Source organism: Ammospiza nelsoni, chromosome 33 (assembly GCF_027579445.1).
Source record: "Ammospiza nelsoni isolate bAmmNel1 chromosome 33, bAmmNel1.pri, whole genome shotgun sequence".
NCBI classification, from domain to species: Eukaryota; Metazoa; Chordata; class Aves; order Passeriformes; family Passerellidae; genus Ammospiza; species Ammospiza nelsoni.
Window position 1 is genome coordinate 1,724,904 of NC_080665.1, and position 27,101 is coordinate 1,752,004.

At 50.2% G+C, this 27,101-nt stretch overlaps 1 pseudogene; it reads right to left on the reverse strand.

The window, feature by feature from the left end:
* Positions 1–27,101, reverse strand: part of LOC132085897 (zinc finger protein 850-like) — a 997,265-nt pseudogene that overhangs the window by 361,480 nt on the left and 608,684 nt on the right.

Below are 27,101 nucleotides of genomic sequence, written 5' to 3' on the forward strand. Positions count from 1 at the left end.
ATTGACTCTTTGTGTCTGTGTGCACACAGGAGTGCCTGTGCTGGGGAAATGTGGCAGAAATGCTGCTCTCTGAGGGGTTGGCGTCCCTTGGATAGCTGAGTCAGGCAGATATCCAGATATCAGTAAAGAAGGGTAAGTCAGGAGATCTAAGCTAAGTTAAATGCTGCTAAGAGTTGTTCTTTTTCTAAGATGTTAAGTTTCATTTATTAGCTAAGTTAAAAATTGTTAAGTGTTATTCCTCTGTTAAATTGCAAAGTCAGGTTTTAAGTTACATTAAATACTATTAAGTGCTGTTCTTTTGCTAAACTGTGAAGTTGACTGTATCAGTTAAAATTAGGGTCTAAGTTCAGTCCTGTTAAGTTTGAGCTCTGTTAAGCTTTTAGGCCGTATTACTTTTATCCTTGCCCTTACTGTCCTTGTGTCACACACACAGACAGGGACTGTTCTCAGCTCATTTCTGGTTTGATTGCCTGGATTCTGTTTGGTTTTGTTGTTGCTTTTTTTCCTTGGTGTGCCTGAAGTGTCCAGTCAGGAGCAGAGTGACTCTTGCCAAAGAACTTTGTGCTGCTGTCCCTTAATATTAAATCTGGTTTTTGCTGCTCCCTTGCTGGGGATTTTTTCAGTGCTCTCAAGGCCTCATTGGTAGCAGGGTGAAGGAGCCCTGGCCCAGGCTCTGGCCCTGGAGGACACGGGGATGCTGCCGGGGGGTCCCTGTCCCCCTGTGCCACCCTCAGGGCCCCGGCCCCCCATCCCCATGTCAGGCTCTGGAGTCGATCTCGTGGAACATCCTCTGGGGGAGGCTGCAGGGCCGGGGGGACCCGGGGGGACCCGGGGGGACCCGGGGGGACCCGGGGGGACAGGGGACCCCTCTGTGCATGAGCAGGGCTGGACTGCTCTGGGGGGAATTGTGAAGGGGTACGGGGCAGAGAGACATCACACAGCCCCTGTGATGTCACACAACCACCTGTGATGTCACACAGCCCCTGTGATGTCACACAACCACCTGTGATGTCACACAGCACCCTGTGATGTCACACAGCACCTTGTGATGTCCAAAGCCCACTCTGGGATGTCACAAAGCCATCCTGTGTCACAGAGCCAACACTGGCATCTCTCTCTGTGATGTCATACAGCCGTGTTGCGACGTCACAGAAATCTCTGTGATGTCACAAGGGAATCCCATTATGTCACTGTCCTGTGATGACACACCCTGTTCTGTGATGTTACTCAGACACCCAGTGATGTCACAACTCACTCTCTCATGTTACAGAGCCACCCTCCATGATGGTAGAATCTGCTCTATGGCCTCACACCCTACTAAATGATGTCACCGCCACATCTGTTATTTCACACCCCCCTCAGTGATGTCACAAAACCTTCTCTGTGATGACTCTGTAATGTCATGGCACACATTTGCAACTCACAGCCTGCTCTATGATGTCTTACAGCCATGGCATCATGTCGCAGTCTGCTCTGTGATGTCACACAAACCCCTCTATGATTCTATAGCTGCTCGATGACCTCACACAACCCACTCTGTGCTGTCACACAGTCCCTTACTGACATCCCAGCTGCTCTGTGCCTCTATGACACAGCCACAGAGGTGCTGCTGTGACACAGCCCCCTCGGGGTTGTCCCACAGCCCTGCCAGTGCTGAGCCCCTGTGAGCTCTTTCTGTGCCCTGCTGGTGTCCCTGAGGGGCCCTGGCAGTGCCCCAGCCCTGCTGGGCTGTGCACAGGAGCTGCTCCTGGCCAGAGCTGTCTCTCTGCAGCGCTGCGGTTGCCAGGAGCTGCCTCTGGACCAGGAATCCAGCCCAGCTCAGCAGCACAGACACAGCACAGGGATTTAATGACCCTCTGTGGCTTTGGTGCTGTTTGCATCAGGCTCAATCCCCGACAGTGTGCTCAAACAACTTCTAAAAAACTCAAACTCAGATTCAAAGTCCAAAGATTCTTTGACTTTTACTGGGTCCCACTGAAACCCTCTCCTCCCCAGTGACAGAATTCTTGTAGTGTGGGTTCTCTGATGTCCTGGGAGCCCTCACAACGCTTCTGGCCAGAATGTCTGCTGAGGGCATCCAGGCTGCTGCAGGGGCAGTGACCTCACAGCCATCACCATGGCAGCCCTGTCCCCTGGGCCTGGCTGTGCCCTTTCCTCTGCCCCTGCCTTGGCTCTGCTGGCATGAAGAGTTTTGTCATTAATATCTTGTCCCCAAGGTGCTGGGGCAAATGGCTTCCCAGTCAGGCTCCTGGGGCAGAAGTGGCTTTTCAGAGCCCAGCCAGGAATGAGCCCTGAGGCAGCAGCTCTGCAGTGGTGGCATCAGGCCGGGCTGCCAAGGGAGGCTTCTGGCCATGGGCTGCAAGCAGCTGCTGCTGCCAAGGTGCCTTTGGTGCCTCAGGCTCGCCCTGGCACAGCTCCAGCATGGCACTCTGCCCTTGTGCCTGAGCCCTTCCCTGTGCTGGGGCTGGCCTGGGGCTTTTCCTGCAGCGGGACCTGCCCTGCTCATGGCACAGGAAAGGCAGTTCCTGCTGGAGCAGGAGGCTCTGCCTGCAATGGGCTCCAACAACTCCAGCAAGGCCCTGTAGACTTCAAAACTGCTGCCTAGAGCACTATATTCTAATAATTGTTATAGCTCCTGAACTGTGGAGTAAATAACTGTGCTGGTGATCTTTCCATCTGATCATGATCATAATAAGCCAGAGACATATTTAAATAAATCTATCGGGTATCCCATCATTAATTCTGTGGGACAAATTGGGTTAAAAGTTCAATTACACCTCTCCAATCCTTTACACCTTTGGCAAATTCTTGGGCTGGGATTGGATCCAGCCACTCCCAGTCTCCTCTCTTTGAAGGAATTTTAGAAGTCTAGGGGCCCTGCAGGGGTTTGAGGATCCATGGTGGCTGTTGGGTGTCATTTCTCCACCTCATGATTTAGCAGGAGTTTTTCCAATAAAGAAATAAAGCTTTTACCTGAAGCTCCCACTGTGCCCATGACAGGAACTCCTATGAGTGTCTGGGACACCCTGGCTCTTTGGCAGCCTGGGCACTCCTGGGATGTTGCCGTGGAGCCCCCACAAGTGCCTGTGACAGATTGGTGCATTTGCAGCCCAAGGTCCCCTGGGATGTCACCATGGAATGGCTGTGACTGCCTCTGACCAAAAGGCTCTTTACCATCCCCAGAAAGCCCTGGGAGGTCTCCATGGAGCCCCTGTCTCTGCCTGGGACATTCCAGCTCTTGAACAGCCTGGAGACTCTTGGAAAGTCCCCATGGAACCCCTCTGAGGGCCTGTGACAAATTTGATCCTTAGCAGGCAACCATCACCCAGCCCCTGTTGCTATGGTCAGTTTCCACGGCAACCATCACAAACCCCCTGTTGCTATGGTCAGTTTCCATGGCAACCATCACCAGCCCCCTGTTGCTATGGTCAGTACCTTGGCAGCTCCATGGAGACCCCATGCCAGGGGTGGTTGCCATGGACACCAGCTCAGGCCTGCAGCCAGAGACCGTTGCCATGGCAACCATTGGCCGTCCCATCCCCAGGGTCATGGGATCCCAGAACCACAGAACTGGCTGAGCTGGGAGGGACCCATCAGGATCCTCCAGTCCAACTGCTGGCCCTGCACAGGACACCCCAACAATGCCAGCCTGGGCCTGGCAGCGCTGTCCAAACGCTGCTGCAGCTCAGAGAGCCCTGGAGCTGGGACCCTTCCCTGGGGAGCCTGGGCAGGGCCCCAGCAGCCTCTGGGCAAAAATCTTTTTCTGACATCCAACCTGAGCCTGCCCCGACTCAGCTGCAGCCATTCCCTCCACTCCTGCCCCTGGGCACCAGAGGGAAGAGGTTCCCACAGCCCCAGCCAGGGACCCGCTCCCAAGGCTGTTGCCATGGCCACCAGGGCTGGCACCAGCTGGGATGCTCGGTTTCCACGGGCTGGGGTGCAAGAATGGGATTCCCCAATTTCCTGCTTCTGCTAAAACCGCGCTGCCCTCTCTGCCCTCCCACCTCCCATGGAAAGAACAGAAGGCAAAGATCCTGGGCTGGGATAAGAACAATTTATTGGGAACAGCAACGAGATAAGGAACAAGCAAAAACAGAAATTATATTGGTAACAGAAGGGATAAATAAAACTGTTTACAGGGAAAACTAATACATCAATAACAGCCTCTTCCTGGTGATGTATTTTCCCTGCCTTGAAGGGACAACCTTCTCCTCAGGGAGAGAGAGAGAGACAGTACCTTTCCAGCCCCAGGCAATGTTCTGAGCTGGGAGTGAATGTAAGGACATGGCCATGGCCAGACCCTCATGTTCTTCCATCCCACATCATGTCATTGTCAGGGGCAGGAAAATGGACATGTGTCTTCCCAGAATGGATCACAGGGAAAGTGTATCACCAGGGCTCTTCCCAATGTGGGCCCTCTAATGGGGGATTATTACAGCGTCCTGTGTGGGCCGCTGGCTGGTGATAGAGAGACGGTGAATCTTGTATCTTGATCAGAAGGCTTATTTATTAATATATGATATATAATACATTATTACTATACTAAATAGAATATAGAGAGAGGTTTGCAGAGCTCCTAGCTAAGCTAAGAAGAGATAGAAAAGAACCCACAACAAAGTTGTGGCCAAGGACTCAGTCCCCTGGCTTGAACTGATGATTGGCTCTTAATTATAAACATAGAAAATGAGCCAATCAAGGTGAATCCTATTGCATTCCACAGCAGCTGATAATAATTGTTTACCTTCTCTTTGGGGGCCTCTGGCCTCCCGAAGATGCAGAAATCTGAAAAAAAGGATTTCTGTGGAGAAATGTCTGCGACAGGGGATGAAGCTAGAGTGGTGCATGAAGCTGTTCCTGCATTTGTGGCATTTGCAGGGCTTCCCTTACTGGTGCCTCCGCTGGTGTCTAGTCAAGCAAGAGCTCCGGGCAAAGCTCTTCCCACACTGGGGACACTCGTAGGGCCTCTCCCCAGTGTGGATGCGTTGGTAGGTCACAAGGTTGGATCTGAAGCCCTTCCCACATTCCCCACACTCATAGGCCCATTCCCCGGTGTGGATCATCTGGTGGCTCATCAGGTCGTTGCTCTGCATGAAACTCTTCCCACACTCCTAGCACTTGTGGGCCTTCTCCCCATCATGAAGCTGCTCATGGACCACCAGCTCTGAGCTCTGGCTGAAGCTCTGTCCACCTTCCTGGTTCAGGGTGAGTCTTTCCTCCTCAAAGCACCCTGGGCTGGGTTTGCAGCCCCTCCTCATGTGGGATGTCTGACTTATTTCTTCCCTGTTGGATTCCTGTGTGCTAGAGTCGCTAAAAACAGCCTCTTTCACAAGGTTCTGCCATGGAGATTTTTCCTCCTTGGTCTCCATCCTCAGTTCCTTCCCTGGGGGAGGAAGGACAAGGAGAGAATGGGATTTGCCTCCATGCCAGAGGGAAGGGGAAGGAGATCCCTCCAGTGCATCCCCAGCAGGACGGCATTGGCACCAGGGTTGTCCTGCATCCAGGGGCTGTGCTGGGCTGGGAGATGGAGCAGGAGAGAGGGAGAAATAGGAACTGACTTCCTCCTCACCTGCGTGAGTGTCCCGGGGCATCTTCCTCTTCCTCACAGCCTCCTCTTCCATTGAGTCAAGGTTTGGGAATGGGAAATTCTGTTTAGGGAAGAAAACAAAGGGTGCACACATTGTCTTTTGTACTGCTTTTAAGGCAAACCTGGGAAGGTCTAAACCAGAATTACAATTTATTAAGAAAATGTAGGTCAAGGCAATGATACAGAAACACTGCCTTAAACTGACAGAGTCAGGATATAACCTGACACCCTGTTGGGCAGGGTTATGTCTGCAGTCCTGTTGGAGTCATGAACGTGATTCTGTCAAAGTAGTGATCCTGTAGAAGGGTCTGGTCTTCCTCTGGAGGTCCAGTGGCGGTTATGGAGCTCTGGTCCTCTGGGAATCCAGTAGGCAAGCTGCTCCTGGTGTTGAAAGCCTCAGCTTATATCCAGGTAGGAATGCTTGGATCCTCCCCCTGGGCGGAGCACCTCACAATGGGATGATGGAATTTTATCAATCCTGCAGTGACACTCAACGGCCCATTAGCAGAAGATATCTCCCCTGGAGGGCATTATCAGGGTTGAGTCATGGAAGACATAAAGAATACTGCCCCACCTGTTTATTACAGTTGATGAAGATGGTGATTGAAAACATGCATTTGGTTACATGTTACATTGCAGCCTGAAACAGTTGGGCAAACCCTGCTCAGATGGTGAACACCACCCCCCTTATCCAAACTGGCTCAGGTGTAAAACCCTCACTTTGGGAATGCCACACACACAGGGGACAATGTCACACTTGCCCTGCTCCAGGGGAGGGCTCTTTTTCCTGTAATTCCCTTCCTGTCCCTTCTTTTTCTATCCCATTTATGGTTCAACATATCCATTTTGAATTTAGTTTCATTATCACCTTAATTGGGGCAGAGGAATCTCTCTAACAATTTTCCTAACCTGACTAACCAGACTGTGAAATTATTTTGGCACAGTGAGTTTAGGCACTGTTCTCTGACCCTAAGTGCCTTTGACAACAGCATGGTTCCCTCCTCTGAGGAGGTTGTGGTTCTCTCTGGAGGAACTCTTGGAAACTGGGCTACAGCTTCCTCTGAGTGACTTATGGGAGAACTGATAAGGAAAATCGTCGTTGTGGGTCCGGAGTGTAAAGAAAATATTTTGTTGTCCTTCCTTGAAAAGTTTGTTAAAATCACTGGAGGAAAGAAAGTAAAGGTTACCAGCGGGACTGACAAGGTTCATTCACCCCACAGTGAGGAACACAAGGCTGCTAAAAGTCCTACAAGAAGCCCAGCTGAAGTAGCCACATTCCTAAATAACTCCTGAATTCCCAGGCTTGAGTTCTTTGCAAAATGTGAGAATCATTATTGTCTTCATCCCTGTCGCCTTTGTGACAGCTACAAAGAGTTTCCTTTCCTTTTAATGATATCTGTATTGGGCTGAATTAACACTTTTATCAGAATGTGCTAGCAGTTGAGCTGGAGCTGTGCAGGAACCAGTGGGACTTGGAATTCCCACAAAATTGCTTGTACTGTCAGTTCATTAATTTTTTTTTGCATTTTAATCACATGTGACTTGTGGGAAAATCAAATATTCATCAAAGTGATTTATGCAGAATCAAGTTTTATTTCTGTTAAATTTATTTTGTCCAGTGCCCAGAGGATTCTCAAGGGGCCTCTGTGCCTCTTGCACTGGGGGATGCTTGGGAGGGAGTTTTCCTGTCCCTGTCACCCCAGGCCATTCCCCAGGGGAGTCTCCATCATTTTCACCCAGGAAATGCCTGGGGGGGGGTCTCCCTCCCTCTCACCCCTTTGCCAGGGGGTGCTCGGGGCAGTCTCTGTCCCTCTCAGCCCAGGGAATGCTTGGGGCTCTCTGTCCCCTCACCCTGGGGGATACTTGGGGGAGATCCCTGGGGATCTCCATCCCTCTGGCCTCAGGGAATGCCTGTGCAGGGCTGGGGACCAGGGGCTCTGTGTCCCTCTCACTGCTGAGGGTGCTCGGGGCTGGGGGGGGCTCTCCGACCTTCTCACACCTGGGGAGGCCGGCGGGGTCTTTGTCCCTCTCAGCCCTGGTGTGACCCCACCCAAACATCATCGGGGTCAGAGGGACAGAGACACCCCCAAACCCCCAGAAGGGCTGAACCTGGGATTTGGTTTGGGGCTGAGGATTTTGGAAGGGGCTGTAATTGGGGCTGGGTTGGAGTTGGGGCTGAGATTTGGATTAGAGCTGGGATTGGGGTTAAGGCTAGACATGGGATTAACTTTAGGGCTGGGGTTGGGATAGATGAGTTTGAGACTGGGATGAGAATAAATACAGAACTGTGAGTGTGTCTAAACATGGAGTGAGACTGAGACCAGGATTGGGGTCAGGTTTGGGATTGAGCTCACCCAGAGTGGGACAGGGGGGATGTCATGGTGGGAAGGTTTGGGGAAAATCCTGGTTTGGGGAAAAACAAAGTGTGAATGCCTTGGGCTGCGGACTCCTCCAACCCATGTCCATTTCTAGAAGTCACCTGATGTCCAAAAATCAAGAGTGAATAAAAAAAAGCCACCAAGAGTTTCCCATTTCCAGTCATCCCTCTTGGGTTATGGTTGGTCCCCCATCTCAGGGCTGGTGGGGATTCCATCAGTCCTTGGGATCCCTCCTCTCCAGGGTCCTGCTTTTGGATTCTGGTAGGTTGTGGGGTCCCAACGTCCCCTTCTCCAGCCTCCCCTCAATCCAGCCGCTTGGGGTTCCCTCTTCTTTCCACCACCCTGTCCTGGTTTAGGGCAAATTTGGTTGAAACCCTCCAAAAGGAGTTTCCTCTAGAATGCCGATTCAGCAGCCCCACCCTCAGCCAGTCCGGGAAAATATTTCCTTAGACAAAAGTGGAAAAACACTTTATTTTACAGGCAAAGCATTCACCAGCACAAAAATTGAACAATATTAAGCAATAAAACTTCCTGCTGCTCCAAAATAGATGACAAACTCAGAAAGTCCCTCCTTCAGTTGTAGCTCCGCGCACTCAGCGTCTTATCAGTGCCTTATCAGTGGCTTATCAGTCTCTTATCAGTCTATTATCAGTCTCTTATCAGTCTGTCCAGCGCTGGAAATGCCTAGGCCCAGGCTTATCCGATGGGCCTCAGGGAAGAGCTGCTGGTGGTATTCTGGTTGTTCAGTCCAGAGCAGGTTTAAACAGCTCCAAAGAAAAAGAAAAATCAAAGTCCAGGGAACTTCTCTGCCTCAGAGACCTAAAAACTGATTAAAAGCAAAGGAGAGCTCTGTCCTGCTGTCTGTCCATCCAGAATCCGGAATGTGGAGGAGTGAGTGCAGTATCTGAAAACAAACTGCAGCTTCTTCCTCCTCCCTTTCGCTCTCAGAACCAGCCTTAAAGGTGCAGAACTCATTTCTCGGCTAAACAGACTGATGGGGGTACAAGCACCATGAAGTCACCCCAGGACACACCCCTGTCAGGGTCAGGGGGTCCCGTCCCTGCCTCATCTCCGGGCTGCCGGGGCTCCCCCAGCTCCGGTATCGCCCCTTCTTATCTCCCCGCCCCGGGGGTCCCCCGTTCCACAGCCCCGGCTCTCACGGGGATCCCCAAAACCAATGTCCCGCCCCGTCGGTACTGGGCCATCCCCACGTGGCCCCCCCGGGACCCTCCTGAGGGGCGATCGCGGCTCCTCTGCCCCCGAAAAAGCTCCTCTTAGGGAGCCCGGGGATATCCGGGGCTGGAGTCCGGGATCTGCCGGCTCTGAAGACTCCTCAAAATAATCCTCCCTGGCTGGAGTTATTTGGGAATTTATCTACTTGAGCTGAGCTTCTTCTGGGACTTTGAGCAGCCTTGTGTTCTTCACGTTGGATTGAAGGAACCTTGTCAGTCTCACTAGTATCATTTGCTCCCTTTCCTCCAGTGATTTTAACAAACTTTTCAAGGAAGGACAACAAAATATTTTCTTTACAATCCAGACCCACAACAGCCATTTTCCTCATCAGTTCTTCCATAAGTGACTCAGAGGAAGCTGCGTTCAAGTTCCAAGAGTTCTTCCAGAGAGAACCACAACCTCCTCAGAGGAGGGAACCATGCTGTTGTCATAGGCACCTTGGGTCAGACAACAGTGCCCTGAACTCACTGCGCCCAAATAATGTCTCAATCTGGTTAAGAAAATTACTAGAGAGATGCCTCTGCCCCAATTAGGGTGCTAATGAGACCAAACCCAAGGTGGATTTTATTGAACAGTAAATGTGAGGTAGAGAGAGTTAAAAGAAAGAGGAAAGCAGGGCATGGCAAGGGAGTGACAGGGACAGAGACCTCCCCTGGAGCAGGGCAAGTGTGACATTGTCCCCTGCGTGTGTGGCCTTCCCAGGGTGGGGGTTTTACACCTGAGCCAGTTTGGATAAGGGGGGTGGTGTTCACCATCTGAGCAGGGATTACCCCACTGTTTCAGGTTGCAATGCAAGATGTAACCAAATGCATGTTTTCAATCACCATCTTCATCAACTGTTATAAACAGGTGGGGCAGGGTTCTTTATCTCTTCCATGACTCAGCCTTGATAACGCCTTCCAGGGGAGATATCTTCTGTGAATGGGCCATTGAGTGTCACTGCAGGACTGATAAAATTCCATCATCCCATTGTGAGATGCTCTGCCCAGGGGGAGGATCCAAGCATTCCTACCTGGATAGAAGTTGAGACTCCACATCTTGAGCAGCTTGCCTACTGGATTCCCAGAGGACAAGAGCTCCACAACCAGCACTGGACCTTCAGAGAAAGGCCAGATACTTCTACAGGTTCACTGCTTTGACAGAAGCACGTTCACCTCTCCCACAGGACTGAAGCCACCACCCTGACCAACAGGGTGTCAGGTTATATCCTGACTCTGTCAGTTTAAAGCAGTTTTTAGGTATCATTGCCTTGATCTTAATTTTCTTATTAAATTGTAATTCTGGCTTAGACCCTTCCCCAGGTTTGCCTTCAAACCAGTAAAAAAAACAATGTGCTCATCTGCTGTTTTCTGCCGAAAACAGGATTTCCCATTCCCAAACCATTGCCATATGGAAGAGGAGGCTGCGAGGAAGATGAGGATGCCCCAGGACACCCAGGAAGGTGAGGAGGAATTCAATGCCCCTTTCTCCCTCTCTCCTGCTCCATCTCCCAGCCCAGCACAGCCCCTGGCTGCAGGAGAAACCTGCTGCCAAAACCATCCTACCAGGGATGCACTGGGGGGATCTCCTTCCCCTTTCCTCTGGCACGGAGGCAAATCCCATCCTCTCCTTGTCTTTCCTCCCCCAGACAAGAAGCTGAGGATGGAGACCAGGGAGGAAAAATCCCCACAGAAGAACCTGGAGGCAGAGGCCGGTATGAGTGACTCCAGGGCACGGGAATTCAACGGGGAGGAAAATCCCCAGAGATCCCACAGGAGGAGGGGCTGCAAACCCAGCCCAGGGTGCTCTGAGTAGGAAAGACCCAGCCTGAGCCAGGAAGGTGGACAGAGCTTCAGCCAGAGCTCAGAGCTGGTGGTCCATGAGCAGCTTAATGATGGGGAGAATCCCCACAAGTGCTAGGAGTGTGGGAAGAGCTTCAGGCAGAGCAGCACCCTGATCAGCCACCAATGCATCCACACTGGGGAATGGGCCTATGAGTGTGGGGAGTGTGGGAAGGGCTTCAGCTACAGGTCAGAACTCATCAGGCACCCAAGCATCCACACTGGGGAGAGGCCCTATGAGTGTCCCCAGTGTCAGAAGAGGTTTCGGACCAGCTCCAGTCTCCTCCAGCACCAGCAGATTCACAGAGGCCCTTTTGCTGCCCTGAGTGTGGGAAGTGCTTCCAGCACAACTCCCACCTCATCAGGCACCGGCGCATCCACACTGGGGAGAGGCCCTACAAGTGCCCCTCCTGTGAGAAGAGGTTTCAGAGCAGCTCTAATCTCCTCCTGCATGAGTGCATTCAAACAGAGGAGAGGTCCTTCCGCTGCCCCAACTGCGGGAAGGGCTTCAAGCAAAAGTCCACCCTCATCACCCACCAGTGCATCCACACTGGGGAGAGGCCCTACGAGTGTACCCAGTGTGGGAAGAGCTTCACCCAGAGCTCTCACTTGACCAGTCACCAATGGAGGCACCACTCAGGGAAGGCCTCCAATGCCCCAAGTGCAGGAGGATTTTGTGCACTGCCCAAACTACAATAATTGGAGTATCCACATTGGGAAGAGCCCTGATGATCCACGTTCCCCATGATCCATGCTGGGAAGACACCTGTACCTTTTCCTGTCCCTGCCAATGACATGATGTGGGATGGAAAAACATGAAGGTCTGGCCATGGCCATGTCCTTACATTCACTCCCAGCTCAGCCCAGATTGATTCTGATCATGATCGGACAGAAAGATTTTAACCCGAGTTATTTACTCCACAGTTCAGGAGCTTTATCAATTATTAGAATATAGTGCTCGAGGAAGCAATTTTGAAGTCAACAGATTCGTCTGTGACATTAGAGAGTTTGTTGTGGAAGTCACTGAGCAGCTACAGCAACATAGAGGGGATTCTGTGACATCACAGAGCAGGCTGTGGCACCATGGCATGGCTGGATGACATCATAGAGCTGGCTGTGAGGTTCAAAGTATGTGCTGTAACATTAAAGAGTGCCAGTATGACAGCACAGAAAAGGTCTCATGGCATCACTGAGGGGTTTGTGACATCACAAAGCTGTCTGTGACATCATAGTGTGAGGCAATAGAGCAGACTCTGCCATCATCGAGGGTGGCTCTGTGACATCAGAGAGTGGGTTGTGACATCACTGGGTGGCGGTGTAACATCACAGAGCCAGCTGTGACATCACAGAACAGACTGTGACATCACAAAGCAGATGTAGCACATCATAGGGTGACATCTCATAGTTAGCTGTGTGAGATCACAGGGCCTGTGTGACAACCCAGAGTGGGCTGTGACATCACTGGTGGCTGTGTGACATTGCAAAAGAGCTGTGTGGCATCATAGGGGCTGTGACATCACAGGGGGCTGTGTGACATCATAAGGGGCTGTGTGACGTCACAGGGGCTGTGTGAGGTCCCTGGGGAGGTCACTCTGCCCCGGCCCCCCTCACAGCTCCCCCCAGAGCAGTCCAACCCTGCTCGTGCACAGCGGGGTCCCCTGTCCCCCCGGGTCCCCCCGCCCCCGGCCCCACAGCCTCCCCCAGAGGATGTTCCACGAGATCAACCCCAGAGCCTGACACGAGGACGGGGGGCCGGGGCCCTGAGGGTGGCACAGGGGGACAGGGACCCCCCGACAGCGTCCCCATGTCCCCCAGGGCCTGAGCCTGGGCCAGGGCTCCTTCACCCTGCTACCAACGAGGCCTTGAGAGTGCTGAAAAAATCCCCAGCAAGGGATCAGCAAAAACCAGATTTAATATTAAGGGACAGCAGCACAAAGTCCACTCTGCTCCTGAGTGGACACTTCAGGCACACCAAAGAAACAAAGCAGCAACAAAACCAAACAGAATCCAGGCAATCAAACCAGAAATGAGCTGAGAACTGTCCCAGTGTATGTGAGACACAAGGACAGTGAGGGCAAGGATAAAATGAATAAAGAAATAAAAGCTTGACAAAGGTCAAACTTAACAGGACTTCACTGATACCTTAACCTTAACTGATACCTTCAACTTCACAATTTAGGAAAAGAACAGCACTTAACAGAATTTAACCTCACTTACAACCAATGACTTAAGGATTTAATAGTGGAATAACATTAAACAATATTCAACTTAGCTTATAACATAGTAAACTTTGCAAAAAAAAACCCTCTTAACTTATTTGTCATGATGTAACCTTACTTACAGGCCTGACTGACTCAGCTATCCAAGGTACTCCAAGCCCTCAGAGAGCAGCATTTCTGCCACATTTCCCTAGCACAGGCACTCCCATGTACACACAGACACAGAGTCAGTGCAAGACACCTGTAAGAAATTCCCCTGAGGGCAGGCAATTCTCACTGTGGATCCTTTGGCATCTCCCCAGCAAAGGGCAAAGGGTTGAGCCTGGAGGAGTGGGGGGATCAGCCCAGGCTCCATCATTGTTCAGGATCCCTGAGTGCAGCATACAGGAGAGTTCCCAGCTGGGAGAGGCCCCACTCAGAGGGAGTCGCTTGCCCAGGAGAGCTCCAAGGGCTCCTTTTGGAGCGCTGTTTGCAGGGCCCCAAGAGAGGGGCTTCAGTCCCAGCAATGGTTCATCCTGGCCACACTTGGCACCAACAGCTTTCTTTGGCAGTGTGAGAACAGGGATGTTGTGCCACTGAGGGAACACAAACAGTTCCCAGGGCTGCTCCTACAGAAACCAGGAGCTGGTTGGGCAGCAGCAGTGCCTGGAGCAGACAGTGTTTGTGATGAGCTGCAGAGGAGCTGAGCCCAGGGGCTGTTGGCCAAGGCCGAGGCCCAAGGAGCATTTCTCAGCTGGCAGGGAGGCCTGAGAAGGGGAGGGGGGAATGCAGCAGCACAGGGCCCATGGAACCAAGGGACCATTGTTACACTGTGGGGCCCTGTGACACCATGGGACTATTGTGACACTGTGGGGCCTCATGGAATCATGGAGAGCACTGTGACATTGCTGGGCCTAATGGAACCAAGGGGATTGTGCTGACTCTGTGTGGCTCCATGGAATGTAGGGATCATTGTGATACAGCAAGATCATTGTGATACAGCAAGCCAAAGGTCCATTGTGACATTGCAAGTCCTTATGTAATCATGGAGAGGCCATTGTGACACTTCACAGCCTCATGGAACCAAGGGGCCATTGTGACACTGTGGGGCACCATGGAGCCAAGAAGATCATTGTTACACGGAGGGGACTCATGGAATCATGGAGATCATTGTGACACTATGAGGATCCATGGAATAAGCAAAGCATTGTGACACTGTGAGGCCTCATGGAACCAGTGAGACCACTGTGACTCTGGGGGTCACCACAGAACCAAGAGGACTATTTTGATACTATGGGGCCTGGTGAAACCAAGAGGCCTTTGTGACACTGCAGGGCTGCATGGAGCCAAAGGTCTATTTTGACATTGCAGGTCCTCCTGTCATCAATGGACCATTGTGAGACTGTGGAGCCAAAATGAGACCATTGTGACACTGCAAACCTCCAGGGTCTAAAGGTCCATTGTGACATTGCAGGGCTCATGGAACAGAGGAGTCCTGTGACATTGTGGGGCCTGGGGAACCATGGAGACCATTGTGACACTGCAAGGCCTCATGGAATCAGTGGGACCATTGTGAAACCTGGGAGCCACTGTGACACTGTGGGATCCCATCGAACAAGGGGTCCATTGTGACATTTCAGGTCTTCTTGTAATCAAGGAGCCATTGTTGCAGTGTGGAGCCCCACAGAACCAAGGCACCATTGTGACACTTCAGGGCCCCATACAAACAAAGGAATACAGTACAGGTCTGGCTGGTTTGACCTCCCAAGAGGTCAGGCTGACCTTGGCATGTTGAGGGTCTCATCCACTATTGAAACAGTGGTGCTCCGTGCTTTCCTTCCTATGGAAAAGATCTGACATTCTGCTCCAGGCACGTATGGCCAGAATTGGAGTTTCACCTCCAAATTTCCTTATATCCCTTATATAGGAGTTGTTCCCATAGGAATATTGCCAGGACAAGTCTGGATGGCAGTGGTTTCATGAGGGTCACTTCTCATCTGTTCCCAAAACACTTGGCAAGATGTTGAAGGAGGGAGACCAGGACACCAGATGGTCATCAACAGGTCCTCTTTATTGAAGAAAGCATCAGACACTTATACAGCAAGTAATAAGCTTATGAATATTCTGTAAGCCAAGCGATCTATTGGGTAAACTATACCATCAACTCTTCCTCATTCCTTTGGGCCTACGTTCTCTATTTCTTACGTCTCTCTGTCCACTCGTTATCATACTCAGCTAGGCCCAAGGACACGCTGTCTTGCAGGTGCAGGACTTGGAATTAGCCACGGCCTTGTACTTTTCCATTCTCTAGTCAGCTAAATTCCCAACAGACAGGCCTGCAAAAAGGGCCTCTGCCGTAGTTAGGACATCTTTACTAAATTGATTCGGCTGTGTTCCCTCTCCTCAAGCCACTCTTTGACAAAACTCTCCACACTTCCCCCGTTTTGTTCTTGGGCAAAGAGGCTAGTCTGCCAGGTTCTTTCTATCATTTGGCTGACCATATTTTGAATACAATTAAAGATACAAGGCAAAATAAGCAAAAGCATCAAATCACACCCAGTATCCCTATAGCATATGTCACAAGGTTTCTCAGTCACGGTCCAAGTCCTAAGCTTTTAAGCTATTTGTCGATTCCTAAATCATCTTCTTCTTTAAGATTATGAAGTCCCTGCTGTAATTCTTTTATCTTCGCATGAATAGATACAGAGTGATCGGACAAATTCATGCAACACATTCCCTCAAACTCTTCACATCCATGATCTTGTGCTAAAAGCAAAAAATCTATAGCAGCTTTATTTTGCAAAACAGCATGATTAACACTTTGCACATCTGCGGTTAGCATATCTAAAATTTGTGACGTCTTGTCTAGCTCATCCTTGGCCCAGCATCCCAATTGCTTTGCTAAGTTCATAGCTTTATTTGCAGCTCCTCCTGGCAAGATAGTTGAAACTATCACTTGCTTTAACTCACTCCAAAACTGTGGGTCTCCTATCTGGCTGCAGTCTAAGTCATGCAGGCTGCATCTCTTCCTGCTTGAATTTTGACTCAATTGCATTAATAAAGACACATTGGGGTGAAACAATGACAATTTTCCCAAATAGCAAGGTCCACGCTGTGGCCTGGCTGGTCTACCATTCCAAGCTCTGTCTCCACAAATTAAAAATATCCCTGTGGGTAATTTCATCAGTGCCGTGATGTTAGTGCTGTTACATTGGCTATAAAGCTGCTGAGACACTGTACCCAAATTCAGGGATGAATCTAGGGTAGCCCATGTTCCTCTATGCTGATTTAAATTCTGGGGATCTAAGGGATCGAAACTGAACCATTCACCATTTGAGGTGTTAGTCATACTGACGTTTGCACTTCTGAAGAGATCCAACTCCTCTGGAGGAGAGTACAAAGTAGTATTAAGTGATAAGATTATTAAGCATTGGCGGTAACCGTCACTTTGACTTGTAGTGTACCCTTGCTGTGTGGGTAACCTAATGTTTGTCATATTCTGCATGCATAGAGTTTGGTTATCAATCAGACTGCAAAATTCCCAAGGAGACCACACTGGAAGCCCCACCAAGCATGTTTGAAATGGGTTAGTAACCCCTCCAAGGCTAAGACAAAGCGATAATTGGTTAGTTTGATTAGCAAGCGTTATCCACATGTTAGCTCTTGGCTGATTAAAGCGTGTTACTCCTACTGCCCCATCCGTCACAGCACTGAGCAGTATAACAAAAATAAGCCTCATTTTTCTGTTTTCTTTCTTGCTTTCCTTTTCTTATCTGTCTTCAACCTCATCGATCCTAACTCTTGCAATCTCCATCTCTGTAGGGCCTAGATGCAGGAGTCCAATGCCTGATCGGGATCTCCTCTGATGGGTCCTACAACCGAATGCTGTGTTAAAGGCACCAATTTTTTACACCTAGCAGAAGCTATGTATGACTTACTTTGAGCTTTAACTCTTTTCACAATACACTGTACCTCCCACTGGTAATAGGCCAAGATTTTCTGCTCGGGAGACTCATAAAGATTTAAAGCTAGAGCCGTACCTAGTCTTGTTTGTCTCCTTAGTTCCCTTTGCCAGTCTTCCCCCCATGTGTAGTCATGCTTGAAGGTGTTACACCATAAACCCCAGATCCCGGACTGTTCTAACCAAAAGGTTTTACCACAACCCCCACAATACAGAGCTACCCACGCAGCACAACAGGGGCTGCGACACTCAAGGCAGCGCTCCCTTGCTGGTCCTTTTATGTGGAATGTCGATAGTGCTTCAACAGTGTCAATCAGCTCCCTGGCCGTCCTGTAGCAGTGTGTCACTGCTCTGTCCACTTCTTTCGAGTGTCCCTTCAGCTGCAGCAATAAGGGTTGTAAAATCAGCAGCAGCTTCTTCTTCAGGCGCTCCTTGTCCCCCTCCGTAAGGCTGTTCACCAGATGCTGCATTAAAGACAGGTTTAGTCCACTTGGCAGGCACCCACAAAGGCCCTGTTGGTGAGGAAACACAAAGATATCCCCGACCCCAATATAGCACTTTTGCGTGTTTTTCCCATATCCCTGTGCTTGGATTCTTCATCCAGACCTCTGTTTCCTTAATAGTTTCCTGACCTGATCTCGGGTGATGTTTAACTGCAGGGGGCACATTGTCCTCCCCAAAAATACATAAATGATTGATCACATACAAAACCTTAGCCAGGCATGCTTGTGGGTCCTTTAAATCCTGGTGTTTGTCAATATATTGTTTGAGGGTACAATTTCCTCTTTCTACTATCGCCTGTCCTGTGGGGGAATGCGGAATACCTGTCACATGCTTGACAGACCATTGGTCCAAAAACTTTCGGACCCTAGCACTTGTGTAAGCCGGACCATTATCCGTTTTGATACCTTGTGGGACTCCCATAACAGCAAAGCAACTCAATAAATGCCTGATCACATGTATCGCTTTCTCTCCACCCTGAGCTGTAGCCCATATATAATGGCTATATGTATCTATCATAACATGCACATACTTAAGCCTGCCAAACCTAGCTACATGCGTGACATCCATTTGCCATTTCTCATTCATTTCTAAACCTCGAGGATTAACTCCGCAGCCCAGACCTATTCCCCCATTATGATAACTGCATATTGGACATGCCCTGACAATGGCCTTAGCTTCTGATAAGCCCAAATCAAAATTCCTCGCCAACCCTTTTGCATTTTGATGATATCTACTATGGGCTTCTCTTGCCAATGTATGCTTATGAACAGGACAAGAGTTATCAATGGGTAAGGTAACCAACTTATCTGCATGCTCATTTCCTTCCCCCAGACCTTCAGACCACTTATGACTCCTCATATGGATTACAGAATACACTGCACTTCTATCCCGGAGAGCTTCCCTTAATAGAACCAGTAACTCATACAGCCGTTTGTTATTCACTTCCTTGATTGCTGATGCTTCGATACGTCTGGCTACTCCAGCGACATACATAGAGTCTGTGACCACATTTAAGGGCTCATGCAGGTTAGACATTGCCCATACTACTGCTAACAATTCTAAGGTTTGCAGGCTGTCTGCAGGGTCTGCTGTAAGAAGTTGATGCTTCCATTATCCTTTTTCTTGCCAAGTGACAACAGCACATCTCGATTTCTTCCCTGCGTCTGTGAAGTCTGTGGTGGCTCCTTCTATGGGGTGCTCTCTTCTCAGCGACTGAGTGATCCAATCCCATTCTGTCATCCATTGCAGGACCCTGGGCACTAACTTGCTTGTCTCCACTTTTGCAGATTATGTCAATAATGCTTCTTGTAAGTCCATTGAATTAACCAGGTACCAGTCCAGCATCTCTTTTTCCATGGGTAACTTAATGGTAGCAGGTTCTCAACCGTCCACTTCTAATTCTGAGACGGCCTTTTTTAATCAACGCAGCCAATTGTTCAATTTTTGAAAATATTGTTCTTTTATGTTGTAATGGTGGTGACAGCCATTCCAAAACCAGTATCTCCCCCGTTTTGTTCTCATATTGGGAGAGAGCGCCAAGCAGGTGACAAGGACTATTCCAAACGGTGAGGTCAATAGGGCAATCTAGTTGTCAATGAGACACATATCCTTGTTGTACACAATTACTGATTGATTTGCTGCAAGGCAAGATGGTGTTTCTTCGTGAGGCACACAGGGGTAGTGGGGTCAGCGCCCTTTAACAAGGGTCGCAGGGTTTCCAACAAGTGATTTGGTATTCCCACAATGGGTTTAAGCCACTGTAAGTCTCCTAGCAACTTTTGAGCATCATGTAAAGTCTTAATGTCCAAGTGCAGTTCTAATTTTTGGGGTACCACTGTTTGGTCCATTAGGGTCCATCCCAAATACTTCCATGGTTTCGTGGTCTGAATTTTCTCTGTGGCAATAACAAGTGAAGATGCTGCAAGAGTGTCTCTGATGCTGTCAACGTGTAAAGGGGAAAATGGCTGTTGCTGCGCAAACAAGATGTCATCCATGTAATGATATATTATGGTAGCTGGCCACTGCTGACGTAATGGCTGTAATGCAGCGTCAACATAAAGCTGGCACAACGTGGGGGAGTTCCGCATCCCCTGCGGCAATGTCGTCCATTCAAATCTTTTGTCTGGTTCCCCACGATTTATTGCTGGTAGGGTAAAGGCAAACCTCTTTGTATCATCGGGATGCAGCCCAATAGTGAAAAAACAATCCTTTAAATCAATGATTAGAAGTGGCCAATCTTGTGGGATCATGGCTGGATTCGGAAGACCAGGCTGCAAGGCCCCCATCGGTTCCATCTGGTCATTCACAGCTCGTAGATCCTGTACCAGGCGGTATTTCCCTGACTTCTTCTTGATCACAAAAATGGGCGTGTTCCACGGACTCGTTGAGAGTCGTAAATGTCCTTGCTCGTATTGTTCCTTCACCAATTCATGGGCATGCATAAGACTCTCCCCTTTCAAGGGCCATTGCTTAACCATCAATGGTGTATCTGTTTTCCAGGTGAGTGGAATGGGGAAAGTCCAAGCAATGGCAATTACCCCAAAGGGTGGTGATTGGTCAACACCACCCCCAGCTGTGTTAAAACATCCCTGCCTATCAGGCAAGAGACTGTAGGGGGCAACTGAACGACTGAGAACAAAATGGACACTTGTTGCCCATCAATGCGCACTGACAGAGGCGGTGTTTTGCTTGCCAAGGTAAGCCCTCCTACTCCTGTGAGCATATTAGTTGATGGGAGCAGGGGCCAATGAGGGCCATGCTTCTGGCGATATAATGCTGGTGTCTGCTCCCGTATCCAATAATCCATAAAGGGTTATGCTCTGATGTCCATAAGTAATCTCAACTCTTTGTTTTGGCCTCTACTGTAGATCTACATTCAGGAGTGTAACACCGGTAGAGCCAAAACCCTTTCCATCACGCTTCTGTCCAGTAAGGGATGGAATACCCGATGTCATCTGCGGTAGCGGTACCAATTGTGCAACGCGTTGATCTTTTGTTATTTTAACCGGGGGATAAGGGGTGTAAGCCATGATTTGTATTTCTCCAGTATAGTCCGCATCTATGACCCCAGGCAATACAAACAGTCCCAGCATGGATGTTGAGGAACGTCCTAATAATAATGCTCCACTTTTTTGTCCTTGTAGCATGAGAGGACCGTTTACTCCAGTTGGTATCCTTTCAGGCCGGTTCGTCATTAAAGTGACATCTACTGCTGCTGATATGTCCAAGCTGAGGCTCCCTGCTGTTGCTGGCTGCAGACAGGAGGTGGCGCTGATGTCACGGTGGCAACTTGTGTCTGGGCGCAGCCACTGAACACACTCCGCCGACCGTTTCCCGATCGGCGCCGGCAAGCCGTAGTGTTGTGGGAGCTGGATTGGCAGCTTTGGCACCACACGCCGGCCGCTCTACGTTCTCGGCGCATGTGTCCCCCATTGCCTCATCAGTAACATTTAGGGTATGTTCTCGAGCCTCCCTGTGTGACTGCCATTGAGCCATTTTGGAGAGGAGCAAGAGTGGCTAACACCTGATTTTGAGTGGATTCTGCTTGCTTTTGCAGCCCTAATCCTAATTCCTTTAAGGCATCCACTAGGAATGCTTGTGAGGCTGTTTGCTGTAATGCCATTCGCTCTAGTGCTTCCTCAATGGTCCAATTTGCTCCCAGAGTGGCTAGCACCCTTTGCGTGGCTGGATGGCTATTCTGTAAGGTACACTGCTTCAATAGCGCCCCCTTCATGTATTCTGCAACTCCCGCCCGGTCTATAGCCGCAGCTCCTTTGTCAATAAAACTCCCAACGATTCCTCTCTACCTTGTTTTATGCCCATGTACACTGGCAGCCCTCCTGGCTCTTTAACCCTGTCTATTGCAGAACGTATTAACCGCATGGCTTCTACAAGCTTATCTGCTCCTGATATCAACTGTGCCTCCGTGCGCATATATGCCCCTAAGCCCATGAGCTCATCTACTGTCACTCCATGCAGTGGGTCTCCCTGAGCTCACTGTGTCACAACTGACTCATTAGCCAAGGCTTGCCAATGCACATTAAACAACAACTGCTGATGCTGAGTAAATATTAACCGCACTATTCCCCTCAAATCATTCGGGCACAAAATTTGCGTATTAAAGAGATAATCTAGCATCTGCCTAACAGATTCGCTTTTCACACCGAACTGACTAACTGTGGATCGCAACTGAGATAACATCTTCCAGTCTAAAGGAGTATACTCCTCCAGATTCTGTGTGTGGTTCCCCTGAGCATCATACTGTGGCGTGTATGTAACCGGACAGGCAAGAGCAGAAACGGCCTCCATTGCCTCATCATCCCCCACTTGCATTGCCTTTTTTGCCAGAGTAGCCCAAGCCTCTCTCCTCTGTTTAGCCATCTCCCCCCATAGGTCACAGAGTGCCCCTGGGATAGGATCTGAATCTCTGAGAGTTTTGCACTGTTGGCACTTCTGCACAGGCTGTTTGGGTGGGGAAGGCAGCAGGCTCGGCTCGCTCTCTCTGCAGGGGGTGGCGGGCTTAGCTCGCATTCCCTGCGGGGGGGTGGCAGGCTTAGCTCGCGTTCCCTACGGGGGGGCAGCGGGCTCTGCTTGCGTTCCCCGCAATCCACCAACTCGTCCTCCTCCTCCAACAGAGGAGGTGCAGACGGCCCCCCCGTGCCTGTAACAAGATCCTCCATACCACACTGTTGTGAACCCATCAGTATTAACACCTTGTTTACCAAAGGCGCGAGAGGATCATCCTCATGACCATACCCTACATTCCTCTTACGAGCTTCTGTCGCCCTTTCTGCCACCTTACGCTCAGAAACATGTTGAAGCAGTGTGTTGTGTACTACTCGCCATAGCTTGCCCAATTTCTTTGCTGTCTTATCATTTTCTAACACCACTTCCCATAGTATATCCCCAAATTTTCTCCATTCCGCGAGTTCATGAACCGTATGTGGATTAAGGAAAGCCCCCTTAGCATAGCCGTAGGCTAACAACCCTGGTAGCTCCTTTTATAAATCTATCCCCTTTACTCCTTGCCTTTCTAAATACGTGGCGAAAAGATCATATGCTGCTTGCCTATCCATACCTATTCGTGAGCATGCTCTATGCAGCTTTCCAGGCTCTGGCAGCACGTATGGCTTGAGTCACCGATGTGAACCCCAAGGGTGCTTCAAAATTCCGGCACCATCCCGGCTGCAAACAGGACCCAACTCCAACTTCCTCGACCGTGGTACGTCCTCCCCCTTTTTCTTTTAGTGTGAGACGAGGGGGTCAACGTTTGGGGTCACCATTTATTGAAGGAAGGAGACCAGGACACCAGATGGTTCATCACAGGTCCAATTTATTGATTAGTTCAGCAACTTAAATACAGTGTCTTATGAGTCTCATACATATTGCAAAAGCTGAGCTCAGGATTGGCTATTCAGCTACATGTCAGCCTCGTAAATCTAGCCTTTTAGTTACATTCCTGTGGATAGCAAGAACAGCAGCTTCTGCATTCTTCTTATCCACAAGGACATCCTACCCTTGAAGAGGCCTCTACTCTAGCTAAGACTTCTTTACCAAATTGAATAAGCTGTGTCCCCTTTCCTCAAGCCACTCTGTGACAAAACTCTCCACACTCCACGTCCCCTTGCTGGAAGGGTGTGGGGAAAGATGAGAACTGGATGAGTCACGCCTGGGAGAGGTTTGCCTCACTGGCTCAGGGTCTTGTTTCCTTTTTCCCCTCTTCAGAGAAATTCGCCGCTTAGCCATCCACTTTTGTTCCGCGGTTGCATTCTACCTGCTCGCCCTGCTCGGCAAAAAGATGCCATACTGGGATTTCCCTGCCCTGGCATTCCTTGTGGAGGTGATCCTCAAGGCCAGCGCTGCCTGGCTGAGCTGCCTCCCAGTTCTCTGGCCTCTCACAGCCACGGCTGCCAGGACAGTGCCCGTGCCCTGTGCTGCTGCCTGGGCCCGGCCCTGTGCGGCTCCGGGCTCCTCCCGGCCGGCTCCCCTGTCACTGCCCTGTGCCTTTCAGGTCCTCGAGTGCCTGGACTTGAGGGAATGCAGTGACGATGTTCTGGAGATCCTGGCACAGAACCTGCAGAGTGAGCACATGGCCAGGCGTTACCTGGCACTCCGAGGCCTCGTAGTTCTGGGCAAGAATCCCTTGATGGTGGGAAGAGGGCAGTGGCTGAAGCCGTGCAGGCAGCGTGGGGCTGGGCAACGCAGTCGCTTGGCCTTGCCTGGGCTTGGCTGCTAGGGCAGCTGCTCCCAGCTCTCCTGCCTCCCGCTTCAGCTGCCCCAGTGCTTCGGGACAGGCCTTTGGCCTCTGGGCCCTGCGGCAGCAGGGCGGCCTTTCACAAAGTGGTGTTCCGCACAGGCTGAAAAAATGCAGAGCCTGACTCAAAGTCTTGTGGAGTTCCTGGAGGAAAATGACAATGACATGATCAGGATGAGCATTCTTCTACTCAGATATTTCCTCCTGGATAATGGTGCCCTATTACAGCGACCTGAGTGGGCCGCTGCTGGTGAGAGAGAGACGGTGAATCTTGTATCTTGATCAGAAGGCTTATTTATTAATATATGATATATAATACATTATTACTATACTAATAGAATATAGAGAGAGGTTTGCAGAGCAGCTAGCTAAGCTAAGAAGAGATAGAAAAGAATCCACAACAAAGTTGTGTCCAGGGGCTCAGTCCCCTAGCTTGCACTGATGATTGGCCCTTAATTATAAACATAGAAAATGAGCCAATCAAGGTGTCCCTGTTGCATTCCACAGCAGCTGATAATAATTGTTTACCTTCTCTTCGGGGGCCTCTGGCCTCCCGAAGACGCAGAAATCTGAAAGAAAGGATTTCTGTGGAGAAATGTCTGCAACATCTCACCTTTCTAAATTGTATAAAATAAAAGAAAAATGCTGATGTGGAATGAACAGGAAATTCCTTCACCTGCAAAATATAGAATACTAACAATTCACTAAAACAATCCTACAATATAAGAAAATTGCAAGAAACAATGCAAAGAGAATTCAAGTCCATGCAGCTGAGTTTCAGGAACAGTCCATCAGCTGAAGTTGTTTCTTTTGGACATCTGAGAGTCCTTAGAGTCCTTTTTGTCCTGAAACAGCATAACACAATTTGAAACAATTTGAAACAATTTGAACAATTTTTAGAATGTCCTTTTCTGGCCCTTCAGTGCTTTCAGTGCTTCAGCGCTTCAGAGCTGCTGCCCAGTATTTTCAATCTTTTTTATTTAATTTAAATTTTTTTTTTTTTTTTTTTTTTTTTTATCGAAAAGCAAAAGAGCAGCAGCCAGCTGAGCAGAGCAGTGCCAGAGAAGGAAAGGCCCTGGCCCATGCTGGACCAGGAACCCCAAAACTGGCTCACAACGGGGGGACCCGGACCGGTAGAAAAAACCAGAATTCCCAGAAACATAAGGAGGCCTCGCAGTGGGCCCAGCCCAGAAATTTCCTGAGCCAAACGGCCCAGGCCAAACCCATGAGGAAGGCTCTGCATATCCACAGGCCTGAACCCTGCTGCCAGCACAATGGCAGCACGGGTAGTGAGACGCTTCCTTTCCCCTAAACCACTGAAGCATGCCAGCAGCAGGGAAATAGAAGCCTTCCCCAGAAATCCCATCTGGGGTCTGGAGATGTTTGTTTCCCACAGCAAACCAGCTATGGTCTCCTCCAATTGTGCCCTCTCCCTCGGCAATGCATCGGGTTTGTCTCTCATCCGCCCCCTGGCTTCATCCCCATCCCCTCCGGGCTGGGGATCAGAGGCAGAACTCTCTGGATGCACCTGCCCCCCCATGCCACTAGGGCACAAGAGAGGCGGCGGCCTCCATGGGACAATCCCCGAAAAACCACCCCCCCAAACCGCCGAGAATGCTGATCTTAAAAACAGGCAGCTGGACTGCCACAACAGTGAGCTGGCGGGCAGCCCCCGCTCCACGGAAGGAGAGACCCCCCTCCAGGGCGGCCGCTGGGACGTCCGGTGGAAGCAGCGGGGAGGGAGCCGAAACTGGGGAGGGAACCGCGCTGAGCGTGGGATCCGCCGCGGGCTGCTCCGAGGGTCCCGCGGGCTCAACTCCGTTTTCTGCTGCTGACTCTGGGGTCCGCTGCAGAGGCGGCGGGGATGCGCGGGAACACGCTGTTGCTGCGTCCCTTGGCTCTGAAAGCAGCGGCAGACACGGCACGGGCACCAGCGGAGCTGGGAGGAGCGGCGGAGCATCGCTGTTGCTTAGCAACAGGTCAATCGCCGACAGCGCTGTTTCTTCTGTCTTCTCCGACACAGGCTCTGGCGGGGGCGGGATCTCCTGGAGTGACAGCTCTAGCAGGGGCGTGGAGGAAACCTCAGAGACCGGTGCCGCCCCTATGTCTGAAGGAGGCGGAGTCTGAGAGGCCGGCGCTGGCTTGAGCGGCCACTCCCATCCCCCCGGAGAGAGAGAAGGGGGGGAAGGAGAACACTCCATCTGAGCATGCTCCGGAGCAAGAGTAAAAAAAACTTCTTCGCACCGCAAAGTTTCAGCCCCCCCCGCCGCGAAGCAGTGGGGGGAAAAAAGCCCAAAATCGTCACCCACGGGGTCTTCTGCCAAAGGCGGTGGAAACGGAGCTTGGCCATAACAATTAAAGATCCATGGAAAACAAGCTGCTCTGCGCTTCAGGACTGGGAAAAGCTTTATAAATGCTGGGTAGATGGAAGGCAACACGCGTCCCTTACTGAAGACGCGCTGGATAATCGAGTCCATCCACTTCCAGACAAAAGCATCTAAAGCATATAAGACATCAGCAAAGAACCCAAAAAGCTTTGCCCATCGAAAGAATTCATAGATATCTGTTTCTGACAAAAAGAAACCGTCTTCTCTGCACCAATATTTCCAGAGGGCCATGAATTTCTCCTCTGAAGGGGAGAATTGAATCTCTTCTGGCAAGGCATGGGTCTGCCATATGAACAGCCACAAACTACGAAGGGCTGGTTCATCAGGAATAGAAAAGCCAACAGTACCTTTTGAAAGAGTCCAGCTTGCTCTGGCCAGCTCCACAGGTCTGCTGCTCTTTTCCATCATCTTTCCTGATGGTTTTCCAGAAGAAAGTTCTGTTGTGGTCAGCCTTGGCTGTGAACTCTGTCCAAATCTGCAGTTCTTCAGCTCCTGGCTTGAATCCACTTGTGTGGTCACTTCAAAGCAACCCTCAAATGCTACACATACAGGATTTTTACCCAGTGCAGCAATTTTGCTCCTCTGGTCTTATTAGATTAATCTTTGCTCTGACACGAGGGGTCACCAGATATTACAGCGACCTGAGTGGGCCGCTGCTGGTGAGAGAGAGACGGTGAATCTTGTATCTTGATCAGAAGGCTTGATTTATTAATATATGATATATAATACATTATTACTATACTAATAGAATATAGAGAGAGGTTTGCAGAGCAGCTAGCTAAG